Here is a 26443-nt window from a genome sequence, read left to right as displayed (position 1 = left end):
TGTAGGGGTACGTGCCATACCCATGACCTCAGAGCGTGGGTACGGCCCGTACCACAATTGGAGTGGTGATGTAGGGGTATGCGTGGTATGCGCCGTACCCACGCCGTCAGAGCATGGGTACGGCCCGTACCACCATTGGAGTGGTGATGTAGGGATACGCGTGGTACATGCCGTACCCACGCCCGCAGAGCGTGGGTACGGCCCATACCACCATTGGAGTGGTGATGTAGGGGTATGCACCGTACCCACGCCCTCAGAGCGTGGGTACGGCCCGTACCACCATTGGAGTGGTGATGTAGGGGTACGCGTGGTTAGGGCCGTACACACCCGCCGAGGGCATGGGTACGGCGCGTACCCGCATTGGAGTGGTGATGTAGGGGTACGCGTGGTACGTGCCGTACCCACGCCCTCAGAGCGTGGGTACGGCCCGTACCATCATTGGAGTGGTGATGTAGGGGTACGCGTGGTACGGGCCGTACACACCCTCTGAGGGCATGGGTACGGCGCGTACCCCCATTGGAGTGGTGATGTAGGGGTACGCGTGGTACGGGCCATTCACACGCTCTGAGGGCGTGGGTACGGTGCGTACCACGCGTACCCCTACATCACCACTCCAATGGGGGTACGCGCCGTACCCACGCCCTCAGAGCGTGTGTATGGCCCGTACCACGCGTACCCCTACATCACCACTCCAATGGTGGTACAGGCCGTACCCATGCTCTGAGGGCGTGGGTACAGCACGTACCCCTACATCACCACTCCAATGGTGGTACGGGCCGTACCCACGCTCTGAGGGCGTGGGTATGGCACGTACCCCTACCTCACCACTCCAATGGTGGTACGGCACGTACCACGCGTACCCCTACATCACCACTCCAATGGTGGTACGGGCCGTACCCACGCTCTGAGGGTGTGGGTACGGCGCGTACCCCTACATCACCACTCCAATGGTGGTACGGGCTGCACCCACGTTCTGAGGGCGTGGGTACGGCGCGTACCCCTACATCACCAATCCAATGGTGGTACTGGCCGTACCCACGCTCTGAGGGCGTGGGTACGGCACGTACCACGCGTACCCCTACATCACCACTCCAATGGTGGTACGGGCCATACCCACGCTCTGAGGGCGTGGGTACGGACCGCATCACCCGGGGCACCAGTACATTAGTGATACAAGGCATACACACGCCCGAATGTTGGTTTAGGGCCTGGTGCAGCATATAACCAGTATATTGGGGTGTGTACATGGCCAGGACAGCAGTGTACAGCACCAAGGGTGCAGGTGGGTGGGTGTGTGTCTGCCAAGGAGTCCCAGCAGTGGACATAGACATGTGAGGGGTGGGTGCATATCACTCCCAGCAGTGGACAGAGACATGTGAGGGGTGGGTGCAGAGGACTTCCAGCAGTGGACACAGACATTTGAGGGGTGGGTGCAGAGGACTCCCAGCAGTGCCCAGACATATGAGGGGTGTGTGCCTATCACTCCCAGCAGTGGACAGAGACATGTGAGGGGTGGGTGCCTATCACTCCCAGCAGTGGACAGAGACATGTGAGGGGTGGGTGCAGAGGAATACCAACAGTGGACAGAGACATGGGGGTGGGTGCCTATCACTCCCAGCAGTGGACAGAGACATGGGGGTGGGTGCCTATCACTCCCAGCAGTGGACAGAGACATGTGTGGGGTGGGTGCAGATGAATACCAGCAGTGGACAGAGATATGGGGGTGGGTGCCTATCACTCCCAGCAGTGGACAGAGACATGGGGGTGGGTGCCTATCACTCCCAGCAGTGGACAGAGACATGTGAGGGGTGGGTGCATATCACTCCCAGCATTGGGCAGAGACATGTGAGGGGTAAGTGCCTATCACGCCCAGCAGTGGCCAGAGACATGTGAGGGGTGGGTGCAGATCACTCCCATCAGTGGACAGACATGTGAGGGGTGGGTGCAGATCACTCCCAGCAGTGGACAGAGACATGGGGGTGGGTGCCTATCACTCCCAGCAGTGGACAGAGACATGGGGGTGTGTACATCATGATCAGATGATCACAAATCCATAGGTGTATGTACGCATCCCTAATGTTCGACTGTGTTGATAGTGCTATAACAACACATCACTGACAGCAGTGTCCCACTCCCATGAGGATGGATGTCCTTCCCCCACTGCATGACAAAACATATGTGGGTGTGAGGACAAATGACACATGCATACCCACCCCTGGCGGATGCAGCACAATACACACACAGAAATCATGCCACAAGACTGTATACTCATGTCAATGCCCACTAAACTAAGAGAGCCAAAGGGAACACACACTGTCACGCACATCCCAGGACTGATAGGAATGTACAGGTGCCGGGACAGCCACCAAGACGTTGCCTCTCATGGAAGGAATAGGGTGGACTTCCCACAGATACAATGCCCACAATTGTCAGTCAGGTGCTCAAATACCCTGCAGAACAAGTACCAAATGTGTGCTAGGCTAACACACATGCATAGTGTGGAAAATGCTGTTTGTCGCCATTAAGGCATGACAACATACTCAATACACAAGTACAGTGACTAGCAAGGATTGCACAGAGGATGCAGCCGGAGACATTGCTGAGCAGGCATGTCCATAGTTGAAGGGATCCGTCACCAACAAAGGAAACGTAGACACAGGTCAGAACTACAAAAGTGCAACTCCATGCAGGGTAGATGTCAGGTGCCACAGAGGAAGGAACAGTCCTTGGGGCAATGTCTCCAAACACAAATAGCACACACGACCAAATATACTTTGCAGAGACATTGTGATGGCAGGCAGATACCATGGTCCACCCCATTAGCATCAGACGACGACTTTCTCCTGACACATAACACATTACCACCACATCAACTCCGGGACCATCCGCACCCACATCAATACCTGAAATACAAATGTGTTCAAACGGAAAATAAAATGCTTTATTCAGAATTAAATGAAAAAGTAGTTAATGACACTATTAACAAAGGCACATGGCCAGTCCAGATCTGAAGTCCTTGGGGGGGACCCATGGCCACGCGTCTCCCCTAGCTTGCCTGCACATTAGAACCCTCAGGTTCCTCGACTGGGGGGGGCATCATGTGGGGAAGGACCAGGCACCGCAGGGACAGGAGGTGAAAGGGTAGGTGTGGTGGGTGCAGGGACAGACGCCTCCACCACAGGGGGTGGGGCAGCGCCAAAGGTGGAGGTCAACTCGGCGCTGCACACTGCGGCCAGGTCGTCAAGCTTCTCCCCTTCACCCGAAGACAACACAGCCTCAAAGGAGGGGGGGGTCAGAGTGATGGGGTACAGCGCTACTGGGGGAGGGTGGGCAGGGGGGGCTCAACTCCCCTACCTGTGGAGTGCCGTTCCCGTTTGCGGGCTGGAGAGACAGAGGGGCTGAGGCCCAGCACAGCCAAGTAGGCCTCTTTCTCTGGATGTGTGGTAGGGGAGCCGAGGGGATTGCCTTTGGAGGGACTGGTTAGTGCGCCATGCGGCCTCGGACTGTGGCCGCGTGTATGCCTGTGTGCCCCAGACCCAGTGGTTGTGCCCTCATCCCCCTGAGTGTGCGTGCCAGGAGGAGTGCGCTTTCCCTTACGTGGTGGTGTGCTGGCTGTGTCTGGTGGGGTGTGTGCTTGTGAATGTCTGTGTGTGCTTGGGACAGGTATGGGAGTGGGAAGTGTGGATGGTGCAGGGGTAGGGGGGGACAAAGCACTGCAGGAGACTCACTGCTGCCGTCAGTGAAGAGTCCATGGACCTCAGCAACATCCGTTGGTCAGACATAGCTGATGACATGCCCTCCATGTACGACACCATCTGTGTCATCATTCGGGTCTGGCCATGGAGGACATTCAGCAGCGATGTCTGTCCAACCTACAACTGACGCAGAATGTCCACAGACTCTGCAGTGAGGGCAGCAGGGGGGACAGGGGCAGGGGGTGCGGTGCCTGGCACGAAGGAGACACGGTGTTGCCTAGCACGGACAGAAGGGACCGGAGCAACTGGGAGGGCGGTGATGGGAATGGAGGGGGCGGTGACAGATGTAGTGCTGCTGCCAGGTGTCGTAGCAGCCTCCGCCCCCTCGAGGAGTTCAGCCTCGGACCCGTCAGCGTCATAGTCAGTGTTGTCACTAGACAGGTCCTCCGCCTGACTCCCCTTGCCCTCCGTGCCACTTGCTCCCGCAGACTCCGCAGCAGTGGTGGCAGCGGTGCTGGATCCCTCCTCCACGTCCGTGCAGGTGTCTCCCTTGGTGTCCTCCGATGATGCTGTGGGCAAGGTGAAGAGACAGAAAATAATCAGTCACCTGTATACAACAGACACATGAGTCCCAATTAAAATGTCACAGTGCATATCAGGAAATGCATCATGAGTAACATCTAGAATAGTCCGCACATATGTAACCCTGCACTCCCCAGTTGGTTGACCCACCATGACACTTGGAAACAATGGAGATCATGACACAACAGCAAATAACTTGATATCAAATTATACTGAGAAGCTAGTGTCTGGGGACAGTTGAGCACAGCAAGAAAATGAAGCCATGCCACCTCTTGTTCACTGTGAAAGAAACAGTATTGGTGCACCCAAGGCCAAATAACACACCTCAATACTGAAGGTGTCCCCACACTCTGAGACCTGTGAGTACTTAGGAAACCATAGCCAAAAACATTGCAATCCCTTGGGACTCACAACACTTTACACAATGTACATGTTTAGAATGAGTGAATGTGCCACTTTGTGAACAGAAGACACATCTGCCTGCATGACAGAAGTCACACAATGATGTGCACACAAAAATACTTTTACACAGTCATTGTATGAGCTGGCAGCCGAATTCAAAAAAGCCACTGTAAATAAGAAATGGGGTATCAGTAAGTACATATACATGGCACCAGGGTGGTCTGGATGACTTGACACTCGTAAATTCAGATCAGCAACAACCAAGGACTTACACACATGCAAACACACTGTGTCAACATGGATATGTATATTCAGAAGACAAGTGGTAATCAAACTGTGCCTTCCAGTGAAATGTGCCTGCGTGTCTGTGGTAAATATTTCGTTACCGGTACTATTTTTATGCGGTAAAGTCTTAGTGAGAATAACTCAGTAAAAATAAGAGGCAGAATCCGTGGTATTAGAGGTTTTAAAAGGCTTTATTCCTATACAAAGGAATACAATTCGAATTGTGGGCCTTCTATTCCATCACCACGAAAGTTCAGGAAGGAAGGGGCATATATTATTGACAGATGAGCAGTTTTATAGAAAATGCATTACAGTGAAACAGATGCAGGAGGCGTAACAGCTGATAATACAGAAAAACTGTGCATACGTAACTAATAGAGGCGTAAACATGGGTGTAACTAAAATACGTCATTAAACATGATGTCACAAGTGGGTGGATCCATAAAAGAATCCTGCAATGTCAGCAGAAATATTTGGCAGAGATGCGCGCGCAGCCGCATGACGTGTGATTGACGTGCAACTAGAGGGTGAAGGGGACTTGACATTTAGCCCTACATGTGGAGACAGAAGTCTGGGGTTATGTCAACCTAATCCCAAATCATATCTAATATCCTATGTTTAAAGAACTGTGTTATCCAAAAGGAAAGGTCTCTAGGATAGAATCTATTCTATACTGACTGTTAGTGCGTGTACAAGCGTCTAAGTGTCTACACTAGATGCGAGGGGGTAGGAATATTCCATGGTAACGGGGCTATGAATTACTTGCATGAGGACAGCGATGCCTGGCCCCTTTGCACGGTAGCTGGAGGAATGTTTACCTAAACTACTAGACAGGAATGCATCGGATGAGGAGGGAGGAGATAATCTTGAAGGTGAAATACAGTTTTTGGCAGGCGATAGGCTGGATCAGGCACCGTTAGCCGCGCAGGGAGTAGGACAAAGTTCATGGATACAGATGCAGGCTCAGACTGGAGCTTTCAGAGGCAGTAGGCAGGAAAAGGCTTGATGACAGAATTCGGGGCCTACTCGCCTGAATCTGTAAAATGTGGAAAGTGAACCACATAAAGTCGGTGGCCTTTCATACTTAGGAATGGAATATCTGACCCATTCATGGCGGATCTGAAAGAGAACATGTTGACGGTGGACGCACATGTATTTGCGTCTTCAAAACTGGAGTAGGAGGGAACATACATGTACTTATAGCATGTACATGGAGCCGTTGGGGTCTACGATAGGGGACATAACTGATCACAAAATTCATATTTCCTCATTCCCTCCTTGTCCCCTACGGACCCTCAGGAGATATCGATCTTCATTAATCCATCGATCTGTTCATATAGCATCATTTGTTCTTCTTTCTTCTTCCGGGATCTTGAATGAAAACGTGGATGTGGGATACACGATGTGGCACACAGACCACAAATCGCTGGCCCGCATTGTAGACATAAGCAGCAACTGAATAGTATGAGAAAGCCAATACCTAGGAAGGATAGAATTCTCCATCCCCAGGCTGACAACACGCCCCAGAACCAACCGGACCAAGTCCAGGTGCCTGGACTCTGGTGTATCTGGCTTATAATCTTATGAAGGCGGGTTATGGCTTTATATACTGACGGCGAATTTTCTGGTATGAAAATGCAACAACTTGATCCGATGACCCTACAAGCTCCGCCCCTATCGGCCAGGATGACGTCAAGGACAAGACGATTTTGAAGCACAACAATCCGCATAGCAGACTGCTCTTCTGTTAAATTGCCTAAGGCGGAAATAGTCTCATTCACTACTGCTTCAAGGGTTCTGGTTAATCTACGTATCAGCTTACTATTAGTGACTGTACCTATATAGGGAAAGAATCCTTTATTGAAATCTGTGTATTTTTCCCATGCTGTTTCAGTGTAATCGACAATTGGGAGATCTCTCTGCTGTCTATTGTGTACTAAATGGGTATTTCTATGATAATCAGGAGGAGCTAGGAAAACAGGTGGCAGAAGGAATGCTATGTAACAGGTACCATCCCAATCTAAAGGTAGACATATATATGCGGTCTGGCCACATATGAAGTAGGAATGATGGGAAGCTCTAAATGTAGACTTGCCTTGATCACCGAATTTTATTACAGTGGTGCATTTACTGTGGCCCATGTGTATGGAACCATTCTTTCTTATACATAATTCCCCTTTTACTGGGAATACTGACATGGCGGGCAAGATTGGTGTAGCTTCAGATTCAACGTTCAGGATCATGAGGTTAAGTGTAAAATTACCTAATCCATATACTTCATTTTCTAGATCAGTTCCTGTTCTTTTGGGGAGTCCCTCCTTGTTAGGGTAGCAGACTTTAAGTAAAACTAGGTTCAGGTTTCCCCAAACCCAGTTGTCTTGATAAACTGCGGAATTTGAATCTAGGGAATTAATCAAACTAAACCATGCTCCACAGGAGCCATTGTGTGTGAACGGATATGGAAAGAGGGGCAAAACTCCCTTATAGTTTTGATAGGGAGGGAGTCGGCCACATATCCAACAATTTGTGGCATTGCTGGTTTGATGGGAATGATGTAACATACTAATAAATGTGTTGTTGCGCAGCGCAAATCTATATGACAACTCATGCGGAGGAAATTCGCTAAAAGAATGTTCTGCAGTTATATTGTAAGCATGTTTAAGAATAGGGTAATACATATGCAATAGTATGCTAAAAATAATGATCAGAAGACTTAGAAAAAACAAAATTAATAATGTTACTGTACAGTGACTACGAAGTGATTTACAATACGCATGCTTTTTGAGCTGCATCTGATGATTTCTTTCTCTATTCCGGTCTAGAGGATACATGTCAGAGACAAATTCAACCGATTCACCTTGGAGAGGACTTAAACAATCAAATTGTCTGACTTACTAGACCTCAATTTTAGTTTGTAAAGTTCTGGTTTGGTTAATTCAACCAAGGGGAGCTTTGAGTCTGTCTTTGAGGGAATACAGGGTTGAGTAATCACACTGGTTGGTAGTCCATAAAATTTTTTGATATGACTCGAGTGCAACCACCCTTTGCGACCCTCAATCTTCACGGCAGTCCTTGTAGTCAGTAGAACCAACTTAGGCGACTTCCACCTAGGATCCAGTTGGGTCTTCCGGTCGAAATTCCTGACCAAAACCAGGTCACCAGGAACCACGTCATGGGGCTTCACCTCAGTATTATCGGGAAAAGCTGCGGTTACCTGTGAACGACAAGATTGTAGTGCAGACATCAAGGAAGCCAGGTAATCTGTCAGCATATTACAGTCAACATCAGTGATTTTGCGCGGTATAGGCGTCCCCCACATATTTGGTGGTCTACCGAAGATCACCTCGTACGGGGATAGCCCAGTTCGAGAATGTGCTACCATTCTCATGTAAAAGAGCGCAACTGGTAAGGCTACTATCCAGTCGACACCTTTTTCCCTACATATTTTGGACAATCTAATTTTCAGAGTTTGATTATGGCGTTCCACAAGACCTGCGGCCTCGGGATGCCGGACACAGTGGAATTTCCATTGGTAGCCTAACAAAAGGGAAACGTGTTTCATTAGTTCGGATGAGAACGGCTGGCCGTTATCTGAGTAGACAACACGTGGTAAACCGTACCGTGGGAAGAATTCTCGAACTAACTGTTTGGCAGTAGTCGGGGCAGTGTAATCTGAAACCGGGTATGCTTCTGTCCAACGGGAAAGAGCACAGACAACTACGAGAACATATTTGAATCCTCGACATCGTTCCATCTGGATATAATCCATCTGGAGGACTTCAAAAGCATGATCGGGAGTTTGAAATCCACCCTGCTCTACGGGGATGCTTTTACCTGGATTAAACTGACAACATATCATACAGGTACGAACTTTTTGTTTAGCTGCTGCTCGCAAGTGCTTGTTGAACCAAACGTGTTGAATGCTGTCTAGCATAGCTTTCTCTCCTAGGTGTGCTGGACTATGTATTGTGTTAATGATAACTTGAACCATTGAGTCGGGAAGAAACCATATAGATTTTTCCTTCGTCATCCATCCTTGATCCGTTTGGATCCCTCCTAATTCAGTCCATTTCTTTATTTCTTCTGGTGTAGCATGTGTCTGTATGTCAATTACATCAAGGGCGGGATCCTTAACTGTCATGCAATGTGTTAGTGTCGGAACTATTGTCTTTGTCATGTCAGTTGTGATAGTCTGATTCTGAGCAGTCTGTTTAGCTGTTCTGTCAGCTAGGTCATTACCCTGAGAAATGATATCGGTAACTTTTGTATGGGCTTTGCATTTCATAATCGATATTGCAATAGGTAGATGAATCGCGTCTAATAGGGTTTGAATGAGGGGTCCGTGCTGGATGTGGGCACCGTGAGAAGTTAAATAACCTCTCTCTCGCCACAGCACGCCGAAGTCATGGACGACTCCGAATGCATAACGTGAATCTGTGTATATATTGACTTTCTTATTTGTGGCTTGAATACAGGCTTGTGTCAGAGCGATGAGCTCTGCTGCTTGAGCTGACAAAGTGTTAATACGATTTGTTTCAATGACTTCAGTGTCTGTTGTGACTGCGTAAGCAGCCACTAACTCTCCTGTACTTGTTCTCATACATGACCCATCTACATACAATGTCAAGTCTGGATCTGACAAAGGGATATCTGTCAAGTCTTGTCTGGGTTTCGTCGTGATAGTAATGACTTCGACACAATCATGTGCCAATGGATCTGTTCCGCCCACTGGTAACAGTGTGGCAGGATTTAACGTATTGCAACGTCTGATTTCTATGTGTGGCTGAAACAATGTCAGTTCGTAACCGGTGAGTCTCGCTATAGTCAAGTGTTGTGTTTGTGTGCGGTTCAAGAGAACCTCTACTGCATGTGGTACTTGTACTGTCAATTGATGTCCTAACACTATGGCATCGCTTTGTCTGATTGCTAAAGCTGTTGCTGCCACCGATTTCAGGCACGCAGGAAGAGCCTGAGCTACTGGATCTAATGTACTAGAGAAATAAGCACATGGTTTGTGTGATCCTGCTTGTTCCTGAGTGAGTACTGACAAATGTGTTAGTGTCGGAACTATTGTCTTTGTCATGTCAGTTGTGATAGTCTGATTCTGAGCAGTCTGTTTAGCTGTTCTGTCAGCTAGGTCATTACCCTGAGAAATGATATCGGTAACTTTTGTATGGGCTTTGCATTTCATAATCGATATTGCAATAGGTAGATGAATCGCGTCTAATAGGGTTTGAATGAGGGGTCCGTGCTGGATGTGGGCACCGTGAGAAGTTAAATAACCTCTCTCTCGCCACAGCACGCCGAAGTCATGGACGACTCCGAATGCATAACGTGAATCTGTGTATATATTGACTTTCTTATTTGTGGCTTGAATACAGGCTTGTGTCAGAGCGATGAGCTCTGCTGCTTGAGCTGACAAAGTGTTAATACGATTTGTTTCAATGACTTCAGTGTCTGTTGTGACTGCGTAAGCAGCCACTAACTCTCCTGTACTTGTTCTCATACATGACCCATCTACATACAATGTCAAGTCTGGATCTGACAAAGGGATATCTGTCAAGTCTTGTCTGGGTTTCGTCGTGATAGTAATGACTTCGACACAATCATGTGCCAATGGATCTGTTCCGCCCACTGGTAACAGTGTGGCAGGATTTAACGTATTGCAACGTCTGATTTCTATGTGTGGCTGAAACAATGTCAGTTCGTAACCGGTGAGTCTCGCTATAGTCAAGTGTTGTGTTTGTGTGCGGTTCAAGAGAACCTCTACTGCATGTGGTACTTGTACTGTCAATTGATGTCCTAACACTATGGCATCGCTTTGTCTGATTGCTAAAGCTGTTGCTGCCACCGATTTCAGGCACGCAGGAAGAGCCTGAGCTACTGGATCTAATGTACTAGAGAAATAAGCACATGGTTTGTGTGATCCTGCTTGTTCCTGAGTGAGTACTGACAAAGCAGTACCTTCGCGTTCTGTAACAAAGAGTGTAAACTGTTTGCTGTAACATGGTGTTGCTAAAACAGGTGCTTGGCATAAAGCTTTCTTTAAGCTTTCAAAGGCGTGTGTATGTTCTTGAGTCCAAGGGAGGACAGTCGATGTGGCTGCCTCCTGTGTTGTCAACTGGATGAGTGGTTTTGCTAGAAATGCATATTGAGGGATCCACTGCCTACAGTATGAAGTGAGGCCTATAAAAGCCCGTACCTCCTTTTGTGTCTTGGGTGGTGGCATGTTAGCGATTAACTGGATGCGGTCGGATGTAAGCTGCCTTCCCTCCTTGGACAGCGAGTGCCCAAGGTAAACAACTCGCTGGACACAGAATTGCAGCTTAGAAGGGGACACCTTGTGCCCCTTGTCAGCCAAAAATTTTAAAACCGTCAGTGACGCTTTTTCACATTCAGGTTCGCTTCGGGCGGTGATCAGCAGATCATCGACATATTGAAGCAAGGCAGTGTTAACTGGCATGTGGATACTGTCAAGTTCTCGTTTCAGTGCTTGGCTATAGATGCTGGGGCTTTCTGTAAATCCTTGAGGTGCGCGTGTGAATTTAAAACTTCGTCCATTTAAACTGAATCCGAACAAATATTGACTTTCCGGATCGATTGGGACACTAAAGAAAGCATTCTTGAGATCAATTACAGTGAAGAACGTTGCTTCTGAGTCAATAGTTGTTAGTAATGAAGAGATATCGGGGACCACAGGGTATTGTGGTACAATACATTTATTTAATTCGCGCAGATCAATAACTAATCGATATACTGGTGGTGCTTTTGGATCCGTTCTTTTAAGAATCGGAATTATCGGGGAATTACATACATTGGAGTCGGTTTCGACAACCACTCCTTGTTCAATGAGCTCGTCAATGATTTGCAGCAAAGCCACAACAGCATCGGGTGGTAACTTGTATTGTCGTATTCGTGGTAGTATTACTCCTGTTTTTAGTGTGACACGATATGGTGTAATATTCATGCAACCAACATCAGTGGGGCCTTGTGCCCATAAATGTGTAGGTAAATTCTGCAGTCGTTGATCCATGTCTCTGGACACGTAGTGACCTTTAAAGTCACGTAAAAATAGTCGTACTCCTTCCGGAGAACAACATATTATAGCTCCTAGAGCTTTCAATGTTTTTATACCTAACAAGTTTTCTGGACATGATTTAGTAAGCAATAAATCTGTAGTACGTGTCAATGGACCAATCGTAAGTGGAAGAGGTTGTGTCACGTCATTTATTATAGGTTTTCCTGAGAATCCAAAGGAAATATTCTGTGAGCCTGAGAGGGGTGCCCCTGGAACTTCACTGCGTCTTATAGTTGTTCTGCTTGCCCCTGTATCAAGTAAAAACTTTCTGTCTTCCCCTAATAGTTCACTATGTACATAAGGTCCCTCTTGGTCTACAGGAACCTCAATAAGGGGTAAGCCAACTTCCCTCTCTAGGCCATCTCATGAGTATCGCTGATAATCGGGATAATCTGCTTGTGCATACTGATACATCTGTTGTGTTGTTGCTTGTGTTGCAGCAATAGGCTGCGCTTGTGGTGGTGCTATGGTCTGTTGTGGAGCTCCCTGTTGCGGAGCTAGTTGTTGCGGAGCTAACCTAGGTTGTGCATGCTGAGTGATTTGTTGTTGATTCTGATCCTGTCTAGGTGGACGTGGTCTCTCCTGAGTTTTACCTGTAGCAATATTATGTTTCAGGACTGGACAATCTTGTATATAATGACCTGGTTGTTTACAATAGTTGCATGTCCCTTTCGTAGGACCTGCGGAATTACCCTTATGATGACCATCGGCTGGAACTGACTGAGCAACAAGCATTTTCATTTTTGTATCTTTCATACGTCTTTGTTCGTGTTCTTGTTCTTCTCTAATTCTATTGTGATGATATTGTAACATCTGTAACATTTGTGATGGGGTATTACCTTGCCAGGTACTTTCGAATTTCAATACTCTATTCTTAACTTGTAGCAGAGAATTTTCAACTAATTTTGTCACGAACAGATGTGGATATGACTCACTACTGGCTTTTATGCCACTATTTATACCAAAACATTTTTCAAATCGGGAATAGAAATCACTAGTGTCTTCGTCTGGCTTTTGTTTACAGGCTGAGATTGCACCCCAGTCTTCCTTTTTCGTAGTTAATAAACGTGGCAGTACCTGCACTAGTAGTCCTGCTAGTGCTGTAGTCTTTTCCCCAAGCCCTGCTCCTGCAGCTCGGGCCCTTTCTTCGTTTTCTAATGCTGTCCAATCTATCTTTTGGTCTCCCACCTCCCATTCCTTTTCTTTGAGTTTCTCATAAACACCGGCGGGTAATAGGACTTTTAATATTTTCATAATGTCGGGATAGGTATACTCTCCCATGAGTAACATGTCCTTTATTTCACGGTGGAAACCTGCTGGGTCCTTGTCATGGCTGGGTACTGCTTTCTTCATTTCTAATAATTCTAATTTAGTTATAGGCGTGTACACAAATACGCGTGTAAAATTATCACCGGCACCTCTAATTGGGTGCACTTCGCGTAACGGGTTCTGTCTATCTATGTGATACATTTTTCTTCCCATGATGGGAACTGGAACGTGTTCTGGGCATACGAAATTTAAATATTGGTTTCGGAATTCTAGAATTTCTTTAATCAAATCAGTACTTGACCCTCTCCATATATTCGTGAGTAGTTCTGTCAATATGTCAGGTAAGGGTCCTGGATCGGAGTGTTGGCTTTTATATAATACAAGGAGGTGTTGAATCATGTATATACTAGCTAAACGCTGTTCGTACGGGTCAAGATTCAGAAACGTGTGTGCAAGTACATCATCATTGTAGTCGCTGGGACTGTCAGCCTATTGTACTGCTGACCTAGCTAATTCTTGTTCGTCCATGGAATCGAGCATATGGTACCCTCTTCGATCTCGGAGTAATTTATCAACGGCTTGGAATAGGTGTTCGGGGGATTTTGTATTTAACATAGGGTTTGGAAAATGTCTATTATATTCTGGACGTATTGGACGTATCGGGTCGTTAAAGTCTCTAGTATTATTATTGGGTCTTCCTCTACCTACATAAGCTATTGTTTCGACTTGTTCTGATTCTTGCTCCTCCTCCTCCTCTGATTCTACTCTGTCTGTTTCTCGTCTTTCTTTATGTATTCGTTCTACTTCCTTGCGGATCTTTCGACTCATGGCGATTATACACGCCTGTCTATCGTGTTTCTCTTCTGATATGTTCTGACCCCATTTGACAAGTCTTTGCATGGTATCGTGATCTGCCCCGGGCCTGTCTTGATTCCTAATTACACAATTTATGAAAAAACGTAGTAGTTGTCTTTGGACATCCACTTTCTGATATTCCATAGCTTCGTTAATACTTTCTGGACCTCGCCCTGTGTGGACAAAGCGATATATTTCGTCTAGGTGTTCACCCATTCCTGGTATTGTCATTAAATATAATGTAGCTCGTCTTATACGTAGTGATGATATGAGCAATTTATCCTGTCTACCTGGTACTGGGTCGTATCTACAATCCACAAGCTGTTCTTTAAACATGTCGGATGTCGCTAGTTGGGGTGTACGTTGGAGTGCTAAATCTCTAAGAGTCTGTTTATTTCGCGGCGGGGTGGCAAACATGTCTGTCGTACCTCCTGTAGCACCGTCTGAGGTGCTAGGCACGAAAGGATTCGTTGGGCGTAGGATAGAGATTGTAGATGCGGGAAAAACTGTAGAAACGGACGGACCTGTGGGAACTTGTGTAGGAGTTTGTAATTGCGGGGATACAGACGGATGCTCTTGGTGTTGAACACCATCGGCAAGCGGTATGTGTGGTATGGCATTAGCATACTCGGGAGCTACGTCATCTAAATAGGAGGAAAGGAAAACGTCCTTTGCTGTTTTGGGATGTGTTTTGGGATGTGCTTTTATTGGGAGCAATGGAGGAGTTAAATCTTTTGGTATTTCCGGGGTAGCCTTAGGTAACTCTTCGGCCAGAAGAGGATACATACCATTCATAAGAGTGTTTCTTTGTCTATCTACTTGTTCTGAGTTTACTCGGGTACCTTCCTCAAGTAATAGATTTTCTCGTGTTTTATTTGAATTCTCTCTACCTTTCTCTTCCTGTCTGTGTGCTTTTTCTGTACGTCTGTATGATTCTTTACGCCATAATTCAATGGCATCTTTCTGTGACTGTCTGGCTTTCTTTTTCCATAATTCTTCTTCTACTCTCATGATGCAATCTGCATCCCAGGTCCCTGTTGCGGGCCATCTCTGGTTCTCTGGTAATTCTTTTGTGTAGTCCACCCATAAATCAAGAAATAATACGGCATCTAGACCATGCTTATGATACATAAAGTATCCTGGAGTATCCCTAGGTGGAATGGGAACAGCTTCTTCGAGTACACCTTTTCTAGTTTTGATCTGTCTTAGTTTCGAAAAGAGCGGCATTTTTTAGATCTTGTTTCTAGAACACACTTTATACGATAAACACAATAATGAACAGTCATTCACACCACAATATATAGAACGTATTAAAACATTTAACATTTAACAGTTTTAACGAACAATGATAACTAATAGAAAACTAGTTACTGACATAGTACTGACACTAGATAATACTTATTTATATGCAAAACATACTATATATACTGCTAAAAAGTACAGATACACTGCTGAAACAGTGCAGACCGGATTTGTGTACCCAAACCCGTCTTGACCGGCACAGACTATGCGCACGTAAAATGCCTCCCCGGTAATGGTACTCACCGGGTAGCTCGGAACGGAAGGCCTCGGAACGGAACTGAAACTGGACCGGACTGGACTCGACTCGACTGGACTCGGAACTTCGGAACCTGGTGGGACTCTGTATACCTCGGATCTTGCTCTCTCAGCTAGGCTCTGGTCAGGATACTTCGCACTTCTCACCGCCTCGTCTGGGTGTTGATCGCAGCCTCAGTCGCTCCCGCTTGGCCGGAGGGAGATACAGGAAATCCTGCGGGTACGCGTTTTTGTCCGTTCAGCTGTGGCAGGAGACCGGGCCTGCAACGCACCGCCGGCGCGTGAGATGAGAAAGTGTCCCTATTCGGGCGCCAATTTATGTGGTAAATATTTTGTTACCGGTACTATTTTTATGCGGTAAAGTCTTAGTGAGAATAACTCAGTAAAAATAAGAGGCAGAATCCGTGGTATTAGAGGTTTTAAAAGGCTTTATTCCTATACAAAGGAATACAATTCGAATTGTGGGCCTTCGATTCCATCACCACGAAAGTTCAGGAAGGAAGGGGCATATATTATTGACAGATGAGCAGTTTTATAGAAAATGCATTACAGTGAAACAGATGCAGGAGGCGTAACAGCTGATAATACAGAAAAACTGTGCATACGTAACTAATAGAGGCGTAAACATGGGTGTAATTAAAATACGTCATTAAACATGATGTCACAAGTGGGTGGATCCATAAAAGAATCCTGCAATGTCAGCAGAAATATTTGGCAGAGATGCGCGCGCAGCCGCTTGACGTGTGATTGACGTGCAACTAGAGGGTGAAGGGGACTTGACATTTAGCCCTACATGTGGAGACAGAAGTCTGGGGTTATGTCAACCTAATCCCAAATCATATCTAATATCCTATGTTTAAAGAACTGTGTTATCCAAAAGGAAAGGTCTCTAGGATAGAATCTATTCTATACTGACTGTTAGTGCGTGTACAAGCGTCTAAGTGTCTACACTAGATGCGAGGGGGTAGGAATATTCCATGGTAACGGGGCTATGAATTACTTGCATGAGGACAGCGATGCCTGGCCCCTTTGCACGGTAGCTGGAGGAATGTTTACCTAAACTACTAGACAGGAATGCATCGGATGAGGAGGGAGGAGATAATCTTGAAGGTGAAATACAGTTTTTGGCAGGCGATAGGCTGGATCAGGCACCGTTAGCCGCGCAGGGAGTAGGACAAAGTTCATGGATACAGATGCAGGCTCAGACTGGAGCTTTCAGAGGCAGAAGGCAGGAAAAGGCTTGATGACAGAATTCGGGGCCTACTCGCCTGAATCTGTAAAATGTGGAAAGTGAACCACATAAAGTCGGTGGCCTTTCATACTTAGGAATGGAATATCTGACCCATTCATGGCGGATCTGAAAGAGAACATGTTGACGGTGGACGCACATGTATTTGCGTCTTCAAAACTGGAGTAGGAGGGAACATACATGTACTTATAGCATGTACATGGAGCCGTTGGGGTCTACGATAGGGGACATAACTGATCACAAAATTCATATTTCCTCATGTCAACGGAAAGTGTAAAAGTACTTTCTTTTGCACTTCCCTGGGAGACACCTGTCATGCAGGCACATTATTGTCCTTCACAACCAACTAGCAAAAAGAAGCATAGGAAAAAAGGAGACATGTTGACAAGTGTAGTGAGTGACTGAAAACTTGAATCATGCCACCTGTCATATGGCCATCCGTACCATGATGACACAGTTGGCAACACATCTGACCCACTGCCTGTCATGTGGAGTGGCACACATGTCCAAACACAGGACAATGCATTAGCTAATGGGCCTGCAATGTGTCTGGATAAGGAGCACCTGCACTGAGGAGACACCCTCATGGCAAGAAAGAATGTCCACACAGATGTCAGCACACACAGGCCAAACTACGTAGCACCTCGCCCACACACTGGTGGCAAAAATGTATGTGCATGAGCCATGTATTTTTATTTTGGACACATGCTGCAAAGCACAAACATTAAACCCAGCAAAACCTGACTGGGTCACTGCATGTTGAGTGTCTGTCCAGACAACTATCACACACAGGTCAGACACGGCAAGGAGACATAAGGTTTGGACATGTAGGCCTTGCCCGCACAAACCCCCCATACCTGAGACAATGTGATTGAGACAGATCAAGAAGTGACACCTCTTAATCTGGGTTTACTCCAATGTGCATCACGAATTCCTAAATGTACTCCACATCACCTTGTGAGGCTGCCAACACATATTTGTGACCAACAACCATCAACAGATAGTTGTACATAGACACACAGGCACTGCCCAGTGTGAGGATGCACACGCTAAATGGGGTCAGCATGTACAATGGGCACATGTAGCACACTTCAGAGAAATACAAATGAGGGCAGGGAACTATGCCACAGAGGCCAAACTATGGTGAACACACAGAGAATGGGCACAGTGTTGGATGACACACATGATTCAGAGGCAAGGGTGTCTTAGGGGACTGTAGTGGGAACACAGCTCCATTGTCCTGGAATTATCTGACTGTAAGCTGAGCTACCGTCCCTGCACTATGCATATCTCCCACTCATGCACATGTCTGAGGCCACAACATTGTTAATGCATGCTGCAAGTCTGTTCATTTGAAAACTCACACTCCTATGTTGAGACTCAGCATCAGTGCCAACTAACATGGACACCCATATGACTGTACAGGACAGGGCACAGGCAAGGTAACAACACATGTCTCAGACCCCCCCCCCCCACATGGTGCAGAAAGCAATGTGCACTTGGATTAACTGGCAGCCCAGATGACCATGTGCAATAGTGATTACACACAGACCAGGGAACACATGTCATTTAGGGAAAGGGAGGAGGAACAGCCCTGTTTGACTTTGGGGAACATGATATGCACTGCACAAATTAACCCTCACTGTGTATCCAGGCAACTGAGCACTTCCAAAAGCTGGTGACACACAACAAACACACATGTACCTACCCCCTTCCTGCTGCTGCAACTCCTGTAACCGCCTATCCAACTCAGGGAAGACCACCGCCAGGACACGCTTCATCTGTTGGGTCAGTCGTCGGCCCCCGCCGTGCTAGTGTGGAGGTGAGTCTTGGAGCTGCCACCGGGCGATCCTCCGGGTCCAGCACTGGATGTCCTGCCAGCATTTCCTCACCTGGGCGTGGCGCCGACTGCGACCCGCCACAGATCTCATGGCCCTGACGGCCTGTTTTCATATCTCCCCCTTGGCTTAGGCGGTTACCTGTGAGGATGACAAAGTGAGACAACATCACTACACCTGCTCCATGTCACAGAGACACACATTTGAACATCTTTGATATTTAGAACGGGCATATTATGCTGGCAACCAATTGCACCTTTGTCATAGGGACATTAGCCTATGTGGAGGCCCCAAAGCAGTACATGGCATTGAAAGCACACAGATGGCATGAGGGTGCAACACACTCCATGATCATGGCACACGCTGTGCATCACATGCAACACCAGGCTGATGGACAGCACCTCCAAGCAGTCACATGCCCCAGGCCACTGACGCAACCTCAGCAGAGTACACAGACACACACAGGCACAGATCAATCACCTGCCATTGGCAACAGCGGATACAAACCTCACTCTGCACATGTGCCACTTGCCTGTGTGGTGTCACAGGCGTGGTGCTAGCTCAGCAAGTCAGACACTCTGCACTGCTTACTTAAACCCCTCAGATGGGTGGAGCTGTTGCCTCCTCCATGCAGCTGGGGTGCAACACTCCAAATAGACACTCACCAACATGACAAGGAACATTCACACACATCAATGTCCAGGGGGCGTAAACATCATTTGGACACTCTCACCACAGCTCCACTCAACTCACACACATCTGTGGGTACAGTCACCTGTTACACCGGGGGGGCCAGGGAATCACCTCTGGACAATAGGACAAAAATTGGCATAAGAATTGGGTAGGCTGAATGTGCCATGCACTATGCAGTGAATGTCACAGTAAGCACAATGCAAGTGAGGAGTGCACACAGGAACTACATCATGCTCTGCATGGGAGACATAAGCCATTCCCCCCCCCCGGGACCCACGCTAAACAACATTGCATGTCTGTCACACCTGGACACAATGCCAGAAGTGACAGTCACAAAAAAGGGGCACAGTCAAAGCTAGTGGAGTCAGCACTCACCTGCTCCTCTGGTCTCCCATACAGGCTGGGGTACTGTGGGAAGATTACATCAAGCAATGCCCCATTCTCCTCATGGCTGAAAGGCTGGGCCCTCTCCACAGTCCGTGACATGAAGCCAGAGGAATCACAAGCAGCAGCAGTGGTGTCGAGTGTAAGGTAGTGCAGGCAAGTGCCCTCTCATGGGTTCTGGCTGACTTATATCTGCCTTGCTGGTCTGTTTCATTTACAGGAGTACAGAGTGATTGGTCAGTGTCACTTGCATCCTACGTTTCCTCTTACACCACGTACGTGTACACACTGGTAGTCCACGTACATGTACACACTGGTCGTACACGTACGTGTACGACCAGTGTGTACACGTACGTGGACTAAAAGGGTGTACACACACGTGGACTACCAGGGCGTACACGTATGTGGACTACCAGTGTGAACACGTACGTGGACTTCCAGGGCCTACACGTACGTGTACGACCAGTGTGTACACGTATGTGGACTACCAGTGTGTACACGTACGTGGACCTCCAGGGCGTACACGTACGTGTACGATCAGTGCGTACACCTACGTGCACTACCAGGGCGTACACGTACGTGGACTACCAGTGTGTACACGTAGGTGTCCGACCAGTGTGTACACGTACGTGTTCACACTGGTCGTACATGTATGTGTGTACGGTCCGTACACACACCCGTACTCCGGCGGGAACAACAGTGTGATGATACGGACCGTTCACACGCCCTCAGAGCGTGTGTACGGTGCGCTTCACAGCTTACACAGGTGATAGGAGGCGCACACAAATGGAATGGAGGTGTCAGACTCGTGCACGGCTGTACACCAAGTCATAGTCATTCCAGTCCTACATGTGCAGGGCCTAGGTGTGTCAGGCAGTGATGTGGCACATGTCTCCTCATGTTTTAGCACAATAGATGTGTGATGACCTGTATGTACACATGTCATGTGTGATGGGGCAGTATGTGGCACACTTCCCCTTCCCACAATGCACATGTGTGCATGTAGTACAAACGTGTTAAGCACTGCATCACTGGTATGGCACAGTCACCAACCCCTGCAAATGTCCCCTGATGCCAGGGACACTAACACCTGACATCTAAGTAACAGCGTGCCCCGATGTGAACATGTCCTGTGTGTCATGTGTTCCCATGAGCTTGCTGGTGTTGTTCTGTCAACTGCATCTGCTGTTGCTGCATCCAACATGTGTCTGTGTGTAGATGGGCATGGCACACATACACGCATACCATGCCACATGTGGATTCACACGTTACATGTGTCTGGATGCTTCAAAGATGATTTTATGACATGAGGACATATCTGCGCCGTATCCATGTCTGTGTTTTCGTTTTTCATGTATCCCCCTTCATCGTTATGTGTATGATCTGTACATTTCCAATGACATGTGACCTGTGCGTCTAGCTTGCCGCCAGCAGTCTGTATGAGATGACATCCTTCCAATGCAGATTTGTGGATGTATGTCACTCCTGTGATGTCTCTGGCTGTTCACTTACACTGGCCCACAGCTAGTTTGGGCCATGTCATGTAGAACGTGACTATCAACGGGTGTACCTGGCTTGTCGTAGGAGTATCATCTGGCTGTCATACGTTTCCTGTATGTGTAGCACAGACCTGACTCATGACATTGATGTTGTTAGGTACTCACTCTTCGTTTTTCCTTCCAATTATCTGCAGAGCACCGCCTCTCCCCCGACCAATGCCAGACTTGGCTGCCATGAGGGAACGTGACTGCATAAGACGTTATCGCTTCTCGCAACAGTTGATTGAGGACTTGACCGCAAAGCTAGAACAACACCTCCAACCGCGACACAGGTATCCTACTGCGCTGACCCCCAAGATGAAGGTGATGGCAGCCTTACATTTTTTTGCCACCGGTACATTTCAATTCACCAAAGCTGATGTGGGTGGCATGTCACAGACCATGTTCAGCCGTGTTCTGCATGATTTTTTAGAAGCCATGTTGGAGCACCTGGATGAATTCATCCATTTTCCAACTTGTGAGCAGTTGACAGGTGTCAAGGGTGAGTTCTATGCCCTGGGAGGGATGCCCCATGTCATAGGGTCTATTGATGGGACACATGTGGCTTTGGTACCACCACATGTGTGGAAAAGAACAATGGTTCGGGTTGGCCTGAGAAGGTCCAGTGACATGAACAAGCCCTTAGGAGGGCGAAATGATTTGGTATAGGTACAAGGACTCACAATTGGAGAATGATACTTAATATAGAGGAACAAGGGACAAGGGGGGTCAGTGTATGACACTTATTTATTGAATAAAGATTGAATTCAAAGTGCTCACATATTTAGTGACAAGAAAGCGTGACATGCAGGTGAGGGTGGGGTCTTTAAAAGAGAACATCGCATTGGCAACAATTGGGAACCATTTTAAATTAAATTAGTACAAAATAGGTTCGAGTTGCATAGGGTCGACGGCGTTTCGAACTCAGTTATTTGAGTTCATCATCAGGACAAAATGTGAGCATATGAACTCTAAAGGTGAGAAAATTACAGAAAAAACAAATCAATAACAAATAGTCAAAACATAAATTAGTCCCTGGACTTTAACAAGCATCACAAGCAATTAATGAGCGTTACATAGTGTTCTCCAAAAAAGTGATGCAATTACACAAAAAATGAAAAAACGGTAACCTGGCAGAGTAAGCAGGGTAATGGAACTGAGCAGTTTATAGCCTTGAAGGAATGCGCAATTACATGAATAGGATGTGAGGAACTCCGAGCTCAAAGTGACGAAGTAACTATTAGCGCTAGGGGCGGAGATGGGGGCATCTTAACGCGCGCATGAAGTGAAACACTTACTGAGTATATGAGCGGTAGAGTGAACGGGTAGTCGTCAGCGAAAAACGAGTACGTCGCGGGAGTGGACGTCTTGAGTTGAAAACATTAGTCTAGAAAAATGGGGTGACTATGGGTTACAGCTGGACAAGGCACTTGGTGATTGAAGTAAGAATACCGCGTGGTGTCAGGGTAGTATAGACACTTACTGGAGTGATAGAATGGGTCCAACCTTCTCAATGAATGGAAGCGCGGTGTCAGTGCCGAAACATATTCAAGCAGTATCAGGAGGAAGTTGCCTGAAGGAAAGGGGGGTTGTTAAGGGGGTGTGTACATGTAGTTACGGGCCGGTGTCAAATTTTTAAAAAGAAGACACTTACTTGAGTTAAGATTGTAATCATGCCTGCTCTGCGAGTTTAGGCGAGTTATTTCGTTGCCGAGGAATTTAATCTGTAGGGGAGGATGCGGGAGGTTACCTTCAGGCGGATAATAGAGCCGCGAGCAAGTGTAGGGAGGGGGTGTAGTTAGGAAAGTACTTACTTAATCCACACGGCACTCGGTGCAATCAATGGGGGTCACGGGGAGTGGAGCGAATCCTGTGTGCGTGTGGTTACGCGCAGCGACTGGTCAGGTGGTGGGAGGGGGGAGGTTTTTAAGGGGCACGGTTGCCATTGGTTACTCAAGGCGTCCGCAGCTGCGCTGATCGCAGGGTGTGAGGACCCAAAAAGGGTAGTAGGCTCAATGGGTGCCTGTACGCAAATAAATAAATAAAACGCTAGCATGAATGGGACTGCTGGAGTTACTAGTTAATGTCGTGGAGTATGAGTCCATAGCGTGGGGCAACCCATGTTGAGAAGACATAAGTCTGGGGTAAATACTAACGGGCCAAGGGGGATGTGTGTTGGGTGGAGCAGTAGCTTAAAATGCAGCATTAATATCGTAAAAACGGCGTAGGTGTTCAAATACTTGCCCGCTTAGTCTACATTCAACTATATTCAACTATATACAATTAGTACAGTAGGGAACAGAGAGGTTGCTTTACATACACAAGTACAGAAGTCTCAGGGTTGGCAAGAAGAGACTGGATTTTTTCAGGAGTCAAAAGCATGTTTGAACACAGTAGGTGGTTACAGAATGGTTCTGTATTCGTCCAAAGTGTTAAGTCCTTGTTCAATGGAGCGGCATTTAAAAATCCATTTACATTCCATGCGGTTAAGGATTTGCTGTTGATTTCCTCCTCTGTGGTTGTGTTGTAAGCTGTCAATCACTTGCCATGTGAAGTCAGATTCAGAGTGTCCTTTGGCCAGAAAATGTTCCACAAGTGGTGCTGTTTGTATTTTGCAGCGGATCCTGCTCCTATGTTGCGAGATCCTGGTCTTGATTTTCTGCGTGGTTTGCCCGATATAGAGTAGTTGGCAGGGACATTTTATACAATAGATCACATTTTGTGAGTTACAATTAGAGAAAAATTGTAAAGTGTGACTGGTGCCATTATATTCAAAAGACTGGGTGTTACAGGTGGAATCACACGACAGACAGTTGTTACATTTGTAGTGGCCTTGTAGAGGAGGGAGGCCAAGGAAAGAATGAAGTGTATTGTCCTTGTGCACTGGTTTCTGGGCTCTAACTAGGTGGTCCTTAATATTACGTCCTCTCTTGAAGGCAAAAAGTGGAGTGCCTGTATTGAGTTCCAATGGGCCTAGTACTGACCAGTGTTTCTTTATCATTTTGGTTAGTTTATTGCTAACCGGACAGAAGGTAGTGACGCATGTGATTTTGTTGAGGGATGTCTTTTCTTTGGGTTGCAGCAGGAATTCACGATGTGAGTACCATGCTCGTTTCATTGACCTCTTTACTAGACGTCTAGGGTAACCCCGATCGGTGAGTTTTTGCATAGGATTTCAGCCTCTTGGAAGAAATCCTCTTTGAACTTGCAATTTCTGCGGATGCGGAGGAATTGACCATAGGGTAGGCCATCTCTCAGTGCCCTTGGATGACAGCTATCGTACTGTAGGAGGGTGTTGCGCTCTGTAGGTTTTCTAAAGAGGGTAGTGTAGAGTTCACCTTCGGACGTTTTGACCGTGACGTCTAGGTAGTCAATTTTGTTTTTATTGAAATTGTAGGTAAATTTTAGGTCCGATAGCTGTCATCCAAGGGCACTGAGAGATGGCCTACCCTATGGTCAATTCCTCCGCATCCTCAGAAATTGCAAGTTCAAAGAGGATTTCTTCCAAGAGGCTGAAATCCTATGCAAAAAACTCACCGATCGGGGTTACCCTAGACGTCTAGTAAAGAGGTCAATGAAACGAGCATGGTACTCACATCGTGAATTCCTGCTGCAACCCAAAGAAAAGACATCCCTCAACAAAATCACATGCGTCACTACCTTCTGTCCGGTTAGCAATAAACTAACCAAAATGATAAAGAAACACTGGTCAGTACTAGGCCCATTGGAACTCAATACAGGCACTCCACTTTTTGCCTTCAAGAGAGGACGTAATATTAAGGACCACCTAGTTAGAGCCCAGAAACCAGTGCACAAGGACAATACACTTCATTCTTTCCTTGGCCTCCCTCCTCTACAAGGCCACTACAAATGTAACAACTGTCTGTCGTGTGATTCCACCTGTAACACCCAGTCTTTTGAATATAATGGCACCAGTCACACTTTACAATTTTTCTCTAATTGTAACTCACAAAATGTGATCTATTGTATAAAATGTCCCTGCCAACTACTCTATATCGGGCAAACCACGCAGAAAATCAAGACCAGGATCTCGCAACATAGGAGCAGGATCCGCTGCAAAATACAAACAGCACCACTTGTGGAACATTTTCTGGCCAAAGGACACTCTGAATCTGACTTCACATGGCAAGTGATTGACAGCTTACAACACAACCACAGAGGAGGAAATCAACAGCAAATCCTTAACCGCATGGAATGTAAATGGATTTTTAAATGCCGCTCCATTGAACAAGGACTTAACACTTTGGACGAATACAGAACCATTCTGTAACCACCTACTGTGTTCAAACATGCTTTTGACTCCTGAAAAAATCCAGTCTCTTCTTGCCAACCCTGAGACTTCTGTACTTGTGTATGTAAAGCAACCTCTCTGTTCCCTACTGTACTAATTGTATATAGTTGAATATAGTTGAATGTAGACTAAGCGGGCAAGTATTTGAACACCTACGCCGTTTTTACGATATTAATGCTGCATTTTAAGCTACTGCTCCACCCAACACACATCCCCCTTGGCCCGTTAGTATTTACCCCAGACTTATGTCTTCTCAACATGGGTTGCCCCACGCTATGGACTCATACTCCACGACATTAACTAGTAACTCCAGCAGTCCCATTCATGCTAGCGTTTTATTTATTTATTTGCGTACAGGCACCCATTGAGCCTACTACCCTTTTTGGGTCCTCACACCCTGCGATCAGCGCAGCTGCGGACGCCTTGAGTAACCAATGGCAACCGTGCCCCTTAAAAACCTCCCCCCTCCCACCACCTGACCAGTCGCTGCGCGTAACCACACGCACACAGGATTCGCTCCACTCCCCGTGACCCCCATTGATTGCACCGAGTGCCGTGTGGATTAAGTAAGTACTTTTCTAACTACACCCCCTCCCTACACTTGCTCGCGGCTCTATTATCCGCCTGAAGGTAACCTCCCGCATCCTCCCCTACAGATTAAATTCCTCGGCAACGAAATAACTCGCCTAAACTCGCAGAGCAGGCA

This window comes from Triturus cristatus, chromosome 5_1 (genome assembly GCF_964204655.1).
Source record: "Triturus cristatus chromosome 5_1, aTriCri1.1, whole genome shotgun sequence".
In the NCBI taxonomy this organism is placed as follows: domain Eukaryota; kingdom Metazoa; phylum Chordata; class Amphibia; order Caudata; family Salamandridae; genus Triturus; species Triturus cristatus.
The sequence above is the reverse complement of the archived record's forward strand: the minus strand, read 5'-3'. Positions refer to the sequence as shown.